This window comes from Grus americana, chromosome 7 (genome assembly GCF_028858705.1).
Source record: "Grus americana isolate bGruAme1 chromosome 7, bGruAme1.mat, whole genome shotgun sequence".
Classification (NCBI taxonomy): domain Eukaryota; kingdom Metazoa; phylum Chordata; class Aves; order Gruiformes; family Gruidae; genus Grus; species Grus americana.
Genome location: NC_072858.1, coordinates 11,988,130 through 12,004,867, shown reverse-complemented (window position 1 = coordinate 12,004,867; position 16,738 = coordinate 11,988,130). Strand labels below are relative to the sequence as shown.

Genomic DNA, 16,738 nt, shown 5'->3' with positions numbered 1-16,738 from the left:
AACAAATGAAATACAATGTGGGGTATATATTGTGCAAGCTAAAGTAATCAAAGAGAATATGAAAAAAAGACAAAAGGAGATCCTGTTCAACGTTTCTACAGTTGTTGTCTTAGAAGAAAGCACTTGTTCTGCGTGTAGCTCCTGTTGCTTTATTACATGTGCGAAAGGGCTGTGTGGTTGTTTGTGTTTTGGTTTAATTATTATTTTTAAACCACCATAATTTTCCACATAGATTGCCATTGCAAAATAGAACCTGGTTCTCTGTATCCTCAGCCCCAAACTGATGATTGTCTTGTCTCAAAAGAGCCAAAACTAAAGTTTCTCTGTCATGATGAGACTAAGCTTGAGCACTTGCATGGCTTCTCTCACTGTGATGGAAAGATGGAGGAGGAGAGCTTAGTAGCTGAGGATGAGGAAGCTTCTAAAGTAAACCAGGAAAACATCACTCTTCAGAATTACCGCTACTTATATGATCTACAGGAGTGAGGAAGGTTTATCCAAATTCATGCAGCCTTTTAAAATGTGAATAGGGCACTTGAAGTGAAGAACCTGCTTCTTCAGGCATGCTGCTGATCCTTGGGTTTGTGCAGAATTTTTGTAGATATTACCCCTGTTGTGGATTTAGGGAAAAGACATTCAGGCTTTCCCAGCCAATGTATCTTTTTAAGGGATTATTTTCATTAAGCTAAAATCCTGAATTGTTGGTGCCGGTCTTCCCCCTCTTGAGTGCCTGGAACGTGTTGAAGAGTGTTGGATTGCTCTGTGCCATTTTCCCTTTCCCTTTCCGATGCCCCTATTGTGAAAGCAGTTTGCTGGCAGCAGATAAGCTTCTATATCTCATTCCCTGTCAAATTCCTCAGTTCATGTGATAAAGCAGTTTCATGCAAGGCAGAAGGAGGAAGAGAGCAACATTCATGTAAAGTCTCTGATTGCAGCAGGGGTCAGAGGAGCTTGGCAGGTATCTCCAGAAGGAATTGTGGGGATCGGGTACTGCTGAGCATGGGAGAGAAGTGCTGGAGCTCTGGAGTTCACTAAACAAAAAACTTGTCCTTTTTCAGTTGACATGAGCAGGCTGTTACAAGTTAGTGGTACAGATTGTGTTATCAAATCCTGTTAATTATGACTTATTGAAGAACAGATCTGGAAAAAAGAGTTGATATAATTATTCAGTAGCTTGTGACACAGTGATCAGATTTGCAGCTCGAAGTGTGATGAAAATGCCAATTCAGAATTGCAGACTAACATATTTTAAATCAATAAACTAATAACTACAAGAGAACAGGTCTAGCTTATAATTGAATATTGTTTCCAAAAGGCAAAATCATTCTATTTTGCTAGCATTTTAACTATTATTAACAAAATGGGTTTAAATGTGTCACCCTATCTCTACCACACTGTACTTAATTTTTTTAATTGCTTCTCAGTTTAGGAGTAAGTCTGCGCTTGATGGCTTAACAATGTTGAATCTTTGTGAGCATTATCAGCTCATCACTGTGACTTTACAGTGGAGATTGTTGGGTTTTTATCCAACCTAGTCTGGTTTGGCTTTATTCATAAACTGAGTGGAGTGAATGAAGAATAAGTGTTTAAAAATTGAACTTTTTCCAAAGTGGTTATGAGCCTTAAAACTCTCTTCCACTCAATACTGATTTAATAATTTCAACAACAGCCTGTGTTTTTAGGAATTTTTTCCCCTTCACTTATTGCACTGTATTCAGTAATGATGACCTCCTTAGCAAATGTTGATATTTAGAAAGTCAGTTTAATAAACATACAGCTTTTTGTTTGCCCTCTGCTGAAGCTGGATTTACTACTTAACAGTTCAGTTGTAATAACATGAGGGTTTTCTCTGTCTGCTAATGACCAGTGATGACTCATAGAAAAGAATCTGTTAAACATGGAACTAGTTTTAAGGTTTGGCTTAGTTGTGTACCTTGGCATGTCAGGTTAAAACAATGTCAGCTGAGTTATTTGCAGTTGACACTCTCTTAATTCTGTTCCTTCTAAAGGGCTTATGCTGTTAACTGAGCATTTCCAATGCTACAATCTCTGCTGGTTATCAGTGTGGAGTGCTAGGAAACGTGATTTGTCTTGTGTCATCTTTAGGCTGAGGAGAGTCTTGGTTGAAGGGTGATGGGGGTAAAAATAAAATCTCTAAGGTAGTATAAGTGCAAGTCTGACTTCTTTATGCTCTGTCTGCATTCAGGAACTGTTTTCAATGCTGAATAGTTGCTGTTATTGCCTGGTGTCTACACCTCAAATTGGAGAAAGATACATAGTGTTTCACATCAAAAGGTTCAGTTTGAAGTTTGCCTGTACAGGTAATTGCAGTAACCTATAATTAGTTCTCTTAATTTTAAGTTCAAGTTATCCACGTTTCTGGATTAACATTAGTGCAACTACACAAATCAGTGGCTGATCATCACTGAATCAGATTTGTTTATTCTCAGCTAACCATCTTTAATTGTAGGGATGGTATTAGACCATTTATACTTGACATAGGCTGTAACTTAATTTTAAGTTAATTCTTCTAATAAGCTAAAGCAGTCAAGTCCCCAAATATTAAAATTTAACAACAGAACAAACCCCTTTGTTTGCATTCTCTTTACAGTCTTTTAATATGTGTTCCTTTAATTATGAAACATACTGTAACTCACAAGAGTTCTGATCCTGGTTATAATACATTCAACAAATGGCCTTGATGTTTGGAGCAGTAACTGCTACCGTGAAGATACAGAAGGAGGTAACTTCGGGAGATTTTTCAAAGGAGGAAGCCTGTTGATACCAGTCTCAAGCTTGTAGAAGGCAGTGACTCTAGAAAGCATCAGTGTCACTTTCAGTACGTTGGCATGGAGTCTGGGATAGCAAAACTGGTCTTACCTGGCTCCCAGTAAGTAGAACTTTGGACTTTGGTTATGTTTGTATGGTTGAACTGAAAGTTCACTGGTAACTGAACACTGCAGTTTCCATGCCAGCCTTCTGCCTTTGCTAGTCGTGAAAGTGAGAATGCTTGGAAGGAAGTTGAAGCCTGCAGGTAGTAAAGTGTCTCTTTAAAGACTGTGAATTAGAAGTTGGATAAAATATATACTATCTCTCAGAGACTTCTGGTTTTTGTTTGTTTTGTTTTGTTTTCTGCTACTTTTTATTTTTAAGAGGTAAGGAAGGTTTTATAGCAGAGTTAAGGATTCTCTTAGAAACAGAGAGACATCTTTCAAAAGTTGAAGTTTTCTCCAAAGAAAATAGAAAAAAAACCCCCACCTCTCAAATTAAATTTTAAAGTATAATAAGTCTGGCCAAAAGATATTCTGAGAAACAATTTGCTAAAGATATGAGAGCCTACAATAAATCATTTAAATTGAACCATTTCAAGTACATCAGAAATGGATGTCTTGCCAGACAGACTGGAGAGCTGATAGATGACTGAATTGTAAAAGAAGTGCTCGGCAAAGATAAGGTGCAGAAATAAAGTTAAATCATTTGTATCCAAGTTGACTTTCCTGAGAGATTTTAATGCAGGAACTTCATTCTGAAGGGGATATTTTGAGATTTGGTCTCAAATTGAAATGTTGGTATAAAAGTTTTTTAGAACCCTACAAAATAATTACAAAAAAAAAAAAAAGGTAGCAAATTGCCAGGAGTAAATAACATTTGCCCAAGAGACCTTATGGTAACTGCATGCGACAACACTGATCTGGCAACTGTGATCTGTTACTTAAAACCACCACAGGATCAGAGGCAGGAAAATAGGCAAACACAATTTCAATATATTAAAAGCATTCCAGACATAGTCAGGGTACCACAGACCAGCAGGTCTGTACAGGCAAGTTGGTATGTTTCTTTAGGAACAAAGGCCACAGTATTGGTAAACATGGGGGCATATATCATTTGTCTTATGATTTGCACAAAGTGCGCATGTACATTTAGCCTTATGGTGGGGCACGCAGTTAATTGGGTCTCTTCTTTTTCCTCCCCTTCAGCTTGCAGAATTGAAACTGCTAGTGGTGTCAAATGCACAAAAAAACCCCAAAAATTTGCTCAGTAATCATATAACTTTGTGAAAAATATACTTACTTAATAACCAGAAACAATATACTATGCTGCAATGTAACTTTTTGTTAAATTAGGTGGATGTCAATGAATAATTAGATCATAAGAAATAGTGGACTGAAATTAACTATTGCATTGAGTGCACGAAATGACCTGTATGAAGTCAAAATCTGTGACTGCCAACATACGTTAATTTAGATGTGAATGTTCAGTTTTGGTCAAGTTCTGACAACAAGATGTAGGTAAAGCTTAGTTTGTGGTGAATGTGGCATGGTCGGGAAGTAGTCCTGTGAAATTGGACAAGTCCAAGTTTTCCTCTGTCTTCATATGTGATTGGCATGCATCAGACTGGATGAGAGTGACTTTTTTTTACATTGCTGATAACACATACTTCTTGGTAAGGTATAGTGTCATCCTGGCAGCAGATGCAAGGGTTTGGGAAAAAATTCTTTGGACTAATAGTGACTTCATGCAAGTTATTCCATGGCTACAGCCTCATTAAGGTGTCTAACTTTGCATGTAGACATTTTAAGTTTCTTCAGTGTAAAAAGTTTGCATTGGAATTAAACATCAGATTTTTTTCCTACTAGTTCATCATAATGGTATGAGTTCATGACCAAAGAAAGAGGAAACGGGCATTTCACAGACTTCACTTTTTGCAAGAGAGAAAAATACCTGAATAAAAGAAAGGGCTGTTTGATACACTTGTCTTAATGACGTCACCCTTGAAGGAGTAAACAGTTGCACAAAGCAATAAGGCTGCATGCTGTGAGGATTTTTTTCGGCTACTTCTCTTAAGCAGGAAGAACTTGAATTTCACCAGCTGTGTATAAAGTTGCTGATGACCTGTGGATGTTTGAAAAGATAAGTAACTGTGGGGAAAAAAACTCTTTATACTGATTTGTGTAAAAAATGTTAATACCTTAATGATGGTGCAATAGCTTTAAAGTCGAACAGATTTACTAGACCAGCTGAAAGGCCCTCTCCTGCATCTGCCAGCTATATACCAATTCCATACCAAGCAATCATATAATAAGGAAAGGTTGCCAAAGAGGTCAGGTTACTTCCATTGAAACATTTTCTTTGGCTGTATCTGTCCTTCAGGCTTGGAGAGATACACTGTAGATTAAATTTAATGTTATTCTCTTCAAAGCATAAAACACTGAGCTTGCACCATTGTTATTGTGCACACGTGTCACATGGAAGAAAGCATGTTTTTGTAGGTGGGTGCTGATAAACTTGCATGACTTAGAAAAGTATTCAAAAAATCCTTTCATCTTCACCATAACTTACAACGTTGCATGTTTGCCATGAATCATGCCAGTTCAACCCCAGATCATCTAGCTGTCATATAAGGAAGTGAGCTTAAATTAGTTTTTACCAAATACGTTTCAGTGCAATACATTCAATACATCTCACTCCAATAAGCTCTGTACTGCAGTGGGTATAGCAAGGCACTTGTAGCGTGCTGATGGATGTGAGGGGTTGTTTGTGGCTCAACTTTCAATATGGACTGTTAAAAGATTTCTAGTATAAAGGAGTACTTTTCTTATTTACGTGTCATGCTAACGTTGAAAAGTAAAGACTTTAGTACCACGTTGATGTCCAGAATTGAGCTGTGTAATGCATTTGCTAACTTTTTGGCTCATTTGTCTTTCTTGACAGCAATAATAAAATACAGAAGACAGTCTTTGAGATGTACATTTAGTGTCAAGAATTTACTGGGAGTGGGAGGGAAAGCATTATCACTGCTTTAAAAATCTTTTATGGAACTTGTTAAACACCATTTTCTCTTAAACTTGTTTCCTATATAGTAGTCTGCGTGGACATATATTTTCCTAATCAAGTAAATTTGTATTTTGATCACAAATCAAATAAAATTTAAATCTACTATGTTTCCCTTGTTCCTGCTCCCCTCGCTTTTCCCCCTACTCTATTCCCTGCATGTTGACTTTTTTTTTTTTTTTTTTAAGGAATCAGACATGTATTTTCACTTAATGTTTGTTATGTTAACAGCTCCTGCACTTGGTATTCTGAAAGCTTGTTCATGCCTGGTGACATTTTCTCACAACATATTTTAGTCTACATTCACACTGCTGTTGCCAGATCTTGGTATTTGCTTGGTACAGCTAGGTAGTCATTTTATACTGTGTGGTATCGCAATGCAGAAAATTAGTATTCAATATAGCTTGTTGACTGGAGCAACGTAAGAGACCTTACCTCTGAATTTAGTGAGATGCATAGAAAAAACACATGCCAAAACGTATTGCCCATTGTGCCATGTGAATTGCAAGAATTTAATAAGTAGGCTCTTGATTTTAAATCCATTTGCCTCCCCCCACCTTGGTATTTAAAATACCTCAGTGATCTCTTCTGATGTGTTTCCTCAGTCTTGCATGTAGCTTGCTAGTGTTTTAGAGCAGCATGCATCTCGCATAACTTAAGATGTCTGCAATATGTGAATTATCTTGTGAATTATCTGCCTCTGTTGCAATCACCCTAAGTCTGCAGTGCAGCCAATGAAGTCTAGAAAATGATTCACTTCATCCTAGAGAGATGCTTTAATTAGATACTGAATTCAAATGCTATGTAAATATCTAAAGTTAAGCAAAAAGAATCGCACTCTAGGACCTCATGAATTCGTGAACACAAATGTTGCATGTGAAAATGTTACGTTTTAGTAGTTAATACATAATATGAATGATAAATGAAAACTATTACTTTAGGACTTAGGAATTTTCCTTTCAGACTTGGAACTTTTAGACATTGGGCAACTTTGTTCCTGATTCAAGTTCCAGAGAGAGAAAAGCTTAAATCATCCCAAGTGACTCACAAATTATTTACCGATGAAGTATGAAATGTGGTAATTCACCCACTGAACTCCTCTTGTGAGTTCAGATGGGTGCGATTTTTCCTTAAACATTATGTAATGTCAGTATTTTTAGGTGCTATCAAGCACCTTCCATATTTCAGTAATTATTCCAACATATGCAATATGTATTGCCTATTCATTTGTGCGGGCACTTTCTCAGCGTGAGTAAAAGCAACTTCCTTATGCTATGGCTGAATGTGAAAACTAGGGATTTTTCTAAACCCCTTTTGCATTCTTTTACCATGAAATTCTGCTGTGTAGCAAATCTGAGAGCTGTGCACCACTCGCTACTACTCACCCGTAAGTCTATTTTGGGATGTAAGTGGAGCCCTCTCTGCATCTGAATTTTACCCTTAGTCACTTAAATTTATCTCCAGCTTCAAGCATCATGCCTGAATTTAAATGCTAAATCCTTAGAGCAGAATTGTGGTATTTATTCCTGGGACATATCTTCCATGCTTTTGACCGATGCATAGATCCTGGATAGATTTGCTGCACAAGAAGAAAGAATTTTTTTCTGGAGAAGAAAAAGTAGAAAGAGAAGAAACCAGTCTGGGAACAGTTGTGTTTGGTTACCCAGCTGGCATACATGCACCTGCAAGATTCACTTGAATAATTTCTATTTGTAGTGCTCAGCTGAGTTTTACTGATGCAGTGAAATTTACTCTGTTGTCCCTTTTAACATCTGTCAATATTTCCACAGCCTTCTACCAAAATATTACTGGAAACTGAGCCTGAGGAACAATTTTGAAATTGATAACTATTGATTTAATACTCATTCTAATAACTGTGGGTGGAGTGAGAGTCACTTCTAAGCTACGTAAGTTTTTGAGAGGCAGCTACAGCACTGTCACCATCCCTTAGTTTGCTGAAATATCTTAGAGTTTTGAGGTAGGTCTGATAAAGCCTTTAATCCCTCTGGGATTTTTAAATTAAAAACTTCACATTGTTTTGCTGTTTAAATGTAGTTTTGCCTTATATTGCCAAATATTTAGATAAATAATATATTAAGTAATATATAAGATTCTGTTATTCTATGATAAGTAGTAGTAGTAGTGATGAGTAGTATTGCAACACTTCATGTGAAAAGAACTGACTGTTGGAGAGCTGGCCTATGTGTCTTGGAGGTCTTGGGGCTGCTCAGCGCAAATGCTGCTGTGTGCCCTTGCTTCTACCTCCTTCACCTCCCTCCATGCCTTCTTAGAATCATAGAATCATTAAGGTTGGAAAAGACCTCTAGGATCATGAAGTCCAATGGTCAACCCAACACCACCGTGCCTACTAAACCATGCCCCAGAGTGCTGCGTCTATATGTTTTTTGAACACTTCCAGGTGACTCCACCACTTCTCTGGGCAGCCAGTTCTTCATCGGTGTAAAACTGGATTGATCACATACAGAAACTTTTTGCGTATTTTTCTAATATATGAGAAAGTCAGGTTTTGCTGTGGCAGACAAAAAGCGATGTAAGAAATTCATCCCCCAATGGGTTTGCCTGATGTTGAGCAGCTAAAAAAAAAAGTGAAATTACAGGAAGAATGATGAGTGCTATTCTTGCTTTCAGGCAGCAGTGGAACTATTCCTGCAACAATATAGTGAGATTACTTGCAGTATAAAGTGTGCTATACTTCTGATTTAAAAAAAAAAAATTGTGCTGCTTCTGTTTACCCATTGCTCAGTAATTGGTTCCAAGGGAAGAAAAAGAGAAGGTATTTTAAGCCATTCATACAAATTCATACTTTCCAGTCAACCATAGGATTTGGATTTACTTTCCTTGGGAAACTGTAAATTCCTGAAAGTCCTCTGCTTTTGTGTTTTCCCAGTAAGAACACCACATGCTTGTGTAGATGTTTCAGAGATGATACCAGTCTTCCAGAAGCATAGATCTAAACTTTAGAGATCCGTATTTTAAAAGGTAATGTTTAAATATTTCATCAGTCTTGCTTGCTAAAAGAATATTGTTCTCATATTAGTTTTGTTACTGTACGGACACAATATCAGTCTTATTTCTGCAGAGTGTTTTTCCTTCCACACACTGGGACACAAGCCTGTAGTTTTAGCAGGTCAAATTTGGTCAGCAAAATACACAGGATGGTATTTCAGCCTGCCTTTTTGTAAAGGGAATAGCCCTTCACTAGTTACTTCTTACCTTAGGTACTGGTCCTGAAAATTGTCAGGTGCAAATGTTTCCTTAGTGGTGTTCTTCTGAATACTTGTGCAGTTTGAGATGTTGCCCCTAGTTGAGTGTTCCAGCAAATCAAAAGGTGAGCTGCTGTTACTAAAGATCAAAGGAGCTGTTTTTAAGTGGTGGTGGTGGAGCTGAAGGAAAAAATGCCAGTAACATATATTAGAAGAGTCTTGCTGTGTGTGGCTTTACCCAGCAATAAGGAATCCATATGGATAATTTGGATTTTTTAAATGCAGGTGGCTTGGGCTAAGTGAGGAAAAAATATGTGTTGTTTTTTGTTTTTTAAATATGTAGAGGAAAAAGATGAGTTGTGCATGTAGTCTGGTGATTTTATTCCAGAGTGGGATGAAATTTCCAGGCACTCGGCAGGGTGGAGTTTGTATATGCTACCCACAGTATCCTCCTTTTATATACTCTGTGCTGTTCCTGAAATCCCAAGGGTGGCATGAGGGGATTTTATTCATAGGAAAGACTCTAAAGGGCTCGATTCTGCCTTAAGTTTTGGAGCTTCAGGGCTGCATACATTGGTAAGATTGCTTACTAATAAGTAATAATTACCAATAAAGAGTAAGACTTACTGGTAAGTAATTACTATACTATAGTATAGATGGAGCCAAGTCTCCAGCAACTTCATTGTAAAAGCACTGATCCCAAGTAAAAGTAAAGGTTTTTGTGAAGTGCCCCAAATCTACCTGTCTGGCATCAGCCAACATAAAAACATCTCGGCAGAGCTGATACAGACACGCGGGTTTCTGAGGCCATACCGCCTTGGCTCTGCCAGCAAGCGACGGTCGTGTCGGCTCAGAGCTGAGCCTGGCTTTGCCAGGAGCTCCCTATCCCCATCCCCCCTCCCGCTGCCCTCTCCCCCAGATAACTTTATCCTCATAACACAGATACGCAGTGCTGTAGTCTGGATTTCATTTCTTCTTCAGCTCTGTGCGATCTCGCGTGCATTCCTAACGCGTTACCGACAGCCCGCGCCTCTGAAAGCGCCGGATCAGCTTTCAGTGGCAAAAGCTCGGAGAGGAAACAGGCCGGTTCCTCCATGCACAAACAGCTGGGCAGTTGTGGATGGAATTAATTGCTGATATACACTGGCTGTGTTTTTCTTCTCTTGTCATTTCCTTTGCAGCTGCGAAAGGCAAGTTTTTAGGCTTTGAAAACAGCACAGACCTCTCAGTAGTGATGCAAAAGTACTGAAATATATACGCTTAGTAGGATTTGCGTACAAAATAGAACTTCTCAGCTGTAACAATCAGCACTGACGCTGGTATTCAAATTCCAAATGCACCTTCCAAAAGTAATTTCTGACTTTTGGATTTCCAGCTTGAAAAAAAATCTGTTAGGGGAGATCTGGCTTTCTGAAAGCAACAGTCAGTATTTTCTGAAAATAGGAGTCTGAAGTTGGGCGTTGAAAGTAATCTGTTCCGAAAATGGTTGTATTCAACCTGTAGTCTTGGAGCTATTATATCAAATGGGCTGATGCTGCTTTAGCCAAACATGAAACAGTCGAGTTGCTGAAAGTCATGTTCCAGGCCAGCAGTTATGGGAAATTTATCACGGGGTTGGAAAATACACATGTTATCAACAGAGCTGCATGTCTGCCTCGAGGCTTCACCCAGCCCATAACGATGCAAAAACAAACCACCCATCACAAATCAAAAAATGCTGTCAAAAAGTAGATTCTGAGCACTAATGGTGTCAGAAGCTACAGCATGGTGGTTTTAGTTGCAAAATCAGTGGAAAAATGTGTAGTATCTCTTGTCGAAGATAATATTTTGCTAGCTTCCACCCTGTAAGTCCCACAGGTGTTTTTCCCATTGTTTATTAAATTGTTCTAAATGCACTTTTGTTTTATGGAAATGGTTAGGCCTCCCCTACTAGCAGGCTTATGCTGCTGTGTAATTTACTCCAGGGAACATCTATAAGCGCTATTGCCAAAATAACTAAAACTATCCTAGGGATTTTACTGATACACAGTAATTGCTTATTGTATATTTATAGATAGTCTGATACATAGAATGGATTGTTTATGTAAACAAGTGCTAGAGAAAGTTTTTGTTGTTTTAAGACCTGGTCTTAATAACTTAATAAATGCAGTTGTACAAATATGTTGAAAATGTTTCCACCAGCTTGTGTTGTGCAACTGCTTCTACTACAAGATGAGTATTTCAAAGGTCCCACTGAAACCAGGGCCGTTATTTGTGCTAGGAAATACTGTCTGGAGTGAGGAAGGGTTGAGGGATGAATATCTTTTTTTAAAAAATAATAAAATAAAACCTTACACAGCCTGTGAAAGGAGACAGGCTTTCAGTCACAGCACCCACATCAGCCAAACTCTTGCAGAGACTGCTGCGGAGATCGGTGTGACTGTACTTGAGCAAATACAAAGGACTGCATCCTAGTTTAGCCTTTCACCCAAGGGGTGAAAGCTGCAAACTTGGATCTGTCACGGCTAATAGCGCACAGGTAGACACCAAACCAAGCCTGGCTCACATGGCACACAGGAAGTTCAGCTGTAGTAACTCGATTGTAAATCTTAGAGAGAGAGTCAAGTATGTGTGAACCGTGGCTGTTACTTCGAAGAATAAAGGCTGCCTCTTTCAAAGGCTTCTAGTTTTTATAGCTATACAAATGTTAACTATTATATAGGTCATATAAGTATGTATGTGCGCATATATATATGTGTTCATATTTTATTTTAAATACACTCATATCATAGGCACCCTGTCTTGTATATGTCACACTAAGTACTTTTTTGGCAGGTAACAGAAGTTATGGAAACAATTAAAATTCCTGTGCAACATTGGATTACTTATTTGTTTGGAAGAGTGGGTGGTGTTTGAGGAGGGGAAAAAGGCAGATCTGTACTTTAAAACCAAAATGTAAAAGCTTTCTGGAGTGTTTTTACCATAAGGTCTTTTTGTCAATTTGTGTTTTGACAGACAGGTCTGAGTATCAGGGATACAGTTCTGGGTTTTGTACTCTGGTATATCTTATTAGTAGATATTTAAGAAATGATAGAGCTGCAGTTGTTTTTTATGGCCAATAACCAACGGTGTCCATTTCAAGGCACTAAACAATGTATGAGAACCGTACTCTTAACTGCCCCGTAGTGCAAGAAGTTGTTAAAGTTTAGAAACTGATTGCTTTCTGCTCCAGCTTCATGTTATTTCCTAACTCCCTTTAATCTAGCGCCTGTCTGACAGAGAGCTTAAAAGTGGCAAAAGGCCCAACCAGTTTTTAAGAACTGATATAACAGCTAACGGTGAATATCTTGATCCAGAGAATCTGCAGCTGCGTTTTCCTACAGGTTACGTGACAGGTTGGTGTCATGATTTGCTTTGCAAACCTGTAAATGAGTTCGTGTTTGTCAGTCTTGTAGCTGTGGTTTCTTTCTCCACCCTGTTGTCATGAATAAACTTGAAAAATACTTAAGACGAGATTTCTCTGGACTCACCACATCTGATGATATCTTATTCACCTATGGTCTTTGTATATATGTGCTTCTAAAACAATTGGGAGGTGTGGTGTAATGTCCTTCCTTGGAGGGAGGAACACTGTTAGTAAAGATTACTAATTCTGTGAGAAGAGTCAACCACACAAAATGCTAATACTGTAGCTGGGAGGAGTCTGTGGCTTTGGTTCTCAACTCCCTTTGGGTTTTGCCAGTGACTTGGAGCAGAGAAGTGTTTGGCCAGTTATGATGAAACACTGAGAAGATTTTAATCTTCCTGACAACTACATGTCCCAATATACTAAAAGTTCAATGTCTTAACCACCTGACTTGCTACATGAAGTGATTACATGCAATTAATAAATATTTCAGATTGTTCTGCATGTGACTTACAAGCCTTAGTTGACTAATCAAATACATGATTTGGCAGTACTAAAGCTCGAGACATCGTTGCGTGAACTTTGTGTAAGAGTGGGTTCATTCAATAAAAAAATAAAAGGAGCATTTAAAGAGCCTTTTATTCCTGTCATAAAGATGCTTTGTGCTATTGCTGTTGTGTATTTGACAGAACGGTTGGGGATGGATGCTGCAGAAAGTTGTCTTGTATTTTGATTGTCTTCTATTTGAGACTTGCGTGATTTTTATCTTCAATGTCATGACATGACTGGTGAGTTACAATTTCTGTGTTTTGAATGGTGTTTTCCAGTGTAATTAGTATCTGTGTAATCTATAAATCAGTTACGCTATTCGTCTTGGTTGTTCTGAATATTACGTTTGGGGTTTTTTAGGAAATGTGATCTGATTTTGCATCCACTTAAGTCAAGGAGAAAGCCAGCCTCGGTAGGACTGCGCTCAGAGTTTTGAATATATGCTGGCAGCTAAAGTGAGCGCAACCACATCAGGCACAGGGCTGATTCTGCTGTGGTGCGGTACCATGATTTGCTGAACTGGCCTTTGAGGTTTTAATTTTAACTCTATGAAATAAAATAAAATGTTTTGTTTTGCAGTTGGGGTTGTTTGGTTTTGGGTTTTTTTACAGCTGAGCACAAATAGGTAGGTAATCTTAATTTAATTTGGAAGATACACTGTAACACATGACTCTCAAACACAGCACCAGTCACACAGTTACAGCAATTGTTGCACCATAGTTCCTATCTCAGTTTATTGTATCAAAGCAGCTCAACTTCTGTGAGTATGTGTGCTAATGGACTTTTATCATGTGTATGAGTAGTAGCAGACTAGATATTCTCCTGCATTAGTGACTGCAGTGGGAGATAATAGAGAAGTCTGTTCTTATTTAAAGCTATAGCAGAATGCACGAAGCGGCCTTCATTAATGCATAGTATAATAGCAATGAATGTCTTAGATTACATTGGATAGATTCCTTATGATAAACACATGACCAACTATTTTTAAATTGCCTATCAAATTCAATTTTCTGGTGTCCAAAAAAAAAAAAAAAAAGCAAAGCACCCAAGTATTTTAAAGTACATAAACTGGAACTAGGGAGAAAAGATGAAAAAGCTTCTAGCTTTTAGTAGGTTAATCGTGCTTTCAACATCTGGAACTGAGGGTTTTCTTAAATGCAGTTTTGAGATATGCAGTATTAATCTCAAAGTTTTGTGAGGGCACACAGAGCTTAGCCTGGGAGTCAGATACTCAGTTCTGGCATTAGTTTTTTGCATTGTTTCCACATTCTGGCACTCCACTCTGTTTCCTCGCCTCGCTGAGCACTGAAAGAGACATAAATTGACAGAACTAGATTTTTCTGACTGGGGCAAGGGAAGCAGCCTGAAAGATAAACTTTAACCTATCATCCTGTCAACAAATTTGCATTGTTACAGAAGCAAGAATTTATATACCATGGAGTCAAGAATAGTATGCAGGGACAATGTATTAAGATAAAGAAAGTGCATGTTTGAAGTTATATGTGTTTTTCAGCCTAAAAATAGGAGCTAAGCATCCTGCTATCTAATTTGCTTTTCCATAACTTTGGCATAAGAAAAATTTTCTCTGGCCTAAAGCAGGAAAGTCTTAACTACAACAAAAGTTGAACAAATTAATGGGAAAATTATGAAAGGATTTGGCCTGTCACTGTAGGTTTGGGATGGCTAACTTCTCTTAGCAGTCTATACGGTGTCTTCAGCTTGCCACTGTTCAGTTATGCAACCTTGGGAAATTTCTCTCCCACTGAATGCAGTCGTACTTTATTAAGGCTAATGGGAGTCATATGTTTGTGTCAGTGGGAAAGCGGACTCTTACAAATCTTTCTGGTAGATTTGGTGGAAACAGAGCTCACGTTCATTATGGCTGTGTTCTGGGCAGTTGGATGTCTCATTAGTGGGACCTTAATGATGTTCAGTGCCTTTCTTTATTGGACAAGAGGATGTGGTGAAAATATAAAATGAGTGACTTCTTGATCTTATTTCCTGTATTGTTGGATTAATTTCTGTCTGTTGTGTCCTTTCTCCCATCCCAGTGCTCAAATGTTATTACCTGTAACCTGGTGGATGTGATGCTGGGGTGCTCCAGTGATGTTGGGGATATTCCAGCACCGCTATTGGGCCGCTCTGCCTGAGCCCATGCCGTGGCTCCCCTCTCCCTGGAAACTTGCTGCAGCTCAGTAGCAACCATTGTATTTTCAATCCTTCTACAGTTGAAGGCAGGGAGCAGATTGTAAACATTGATCAGGTAGGAGCCAAATTTTAGCTGTGGGACTGTCTATATAGTATCTTTATAGCGATGGCTACATGCAGAGAGAGGAAACGTGGTTTTGCACAGATCTGTAGGGAAGGGCCCGCGGGCGGTGATGGGCAAGAGCCACACCACCGCTTCGCTGAGCAGATGTTCCTGCAAACCGCCTGCTAACAAAAACAAAACCCCATCTCCCCACCGAGTCCCGGGGCAGGCTGGCCCCTGGTGAAGCCGAGCCCTCGGCCAACATCCTGCGATGCACGGTGGGAATTCGCTTCCCCTCAGGAAACCATGGCTTTCGTTTTATCTCACCGAGTCGAGAGAACAATAGGTTGCTAGAGCATTAGAAGAACGTGGGCTGTGACAGACCCCCTCGTTAATTCATTGTGCAGGCGAAGCTAAAAGGAGAGGTTGGTCACCCTCATAGCTAATTTGCCTGCCGTGCATGGGGGCCTGGGCTGGTGGTGGGTGGAAGGTGAGGGTGGCTGTGAGGGAGCATGGAGGGCTTCCCTCTGTGAAAGGGAAGGAAATAAACATAGAAACAGAGTGTTGGCAAAGTAAGTTTTGTTTGTTTGCGTTTGTTTTTTCCTTCCTGGCACAGAATCTGTCTTCATTCTTCAGCTTTTAAGGCAAAACTATTACATCATTGATTTTTGTCACTGTGACGGTAAGAGTGGCTGGAAATGGCTGACCTGTCGGTGAAGCGTCCAGTCACAAGCAAAAAGGTGCTGGCCTCCCCGGTTCTATGTGGAACAGGACAGGCAGGCTTTCACCTCCCATGCAGAGTCCGCAGACATGATTTTATCTTGAATGCAGCCTTTGGAGCCGGTGTCCTTCCTGAGACTGTGCACATCTGTAAGCAATTAGATAAATTATGCCATTGATATCTCAGAAATTAAAGTCAAAACTTGCTGCACTAGGAATTTATTTCAGAGGAGTAAGGATATAGGGGAATGCTTTAATCTACAAACAAGGTATGCTCCAGCTATAGGTGCCATTAGTCTTAAAGATGCACTTTTATTAGAAGCACTCTTATTTCAACGTTGGTAAAATACGTAAGAGCTGCAGAGTGGATATGCATTTTGAGGAAAGTCAGATGGGACACAGTATTCAGATGTTTGCCAGTAGCTCCTACTTTGTAAAACAGAAATGAGTTTCTTAGTCTCTCAGCTTTCACTTTCACACATACTCTTAGCAATAAAAAAAAAGAAACTAGCCCTCCTGATGACATTTCAGACTGTCTTGGGTAGAATTTTCCTGCCTCCATGGCTGGAGGAGGAGCCCGTCCAGTACATGAGTTATTTGTAGATCAGCTGATCTTTCCATGATGAGAAATAACAAAGTGATGAAACTAGTTTTCTCTTCTGGACTGGTGTACCTGTCACATGCTGAGGATTATATGTATATTTTTTTTGTGGTTTTCTCAAAATATGTAATGATGAAGAATTGTGGCATTCCCTTTCTGGGCAGTTGTCTCCTCAT

At 39.0% G+C, this 16,738-nt stretch overlaps 1 protein-coding gene across 11 annotated transcripts in view; it reads left to right on the top strand.

Annotated features, from left to right (window-relative positions):
• ADD3 (adducin 3) overlaps positions 1 to 16,738 on the top strand; it is a 101,251-nt gene that overhangs the window by 40,289 nt on the left and 44,224 nt on the right. For 2 of the 11 annotated variants that reach the window (XM_054831757.1, XM_054831753.1), the window contains one exon: positions 8,741 to 8,832. The exons of 8 other annotated variants lie outside the window; for them this stretch is intronic. The gene's annotated coding sequence lies outside the window, so the exon portion shown is untranslated. Of the gene's footprint in view, positions 1 to 8,740; positions 8,833 to 15,087; positions 15,254 to 16,738 lie in introns of those variants that run through there. One more of the 11 variants, XM_054831749.1, reaches the window with a different exon arrangement.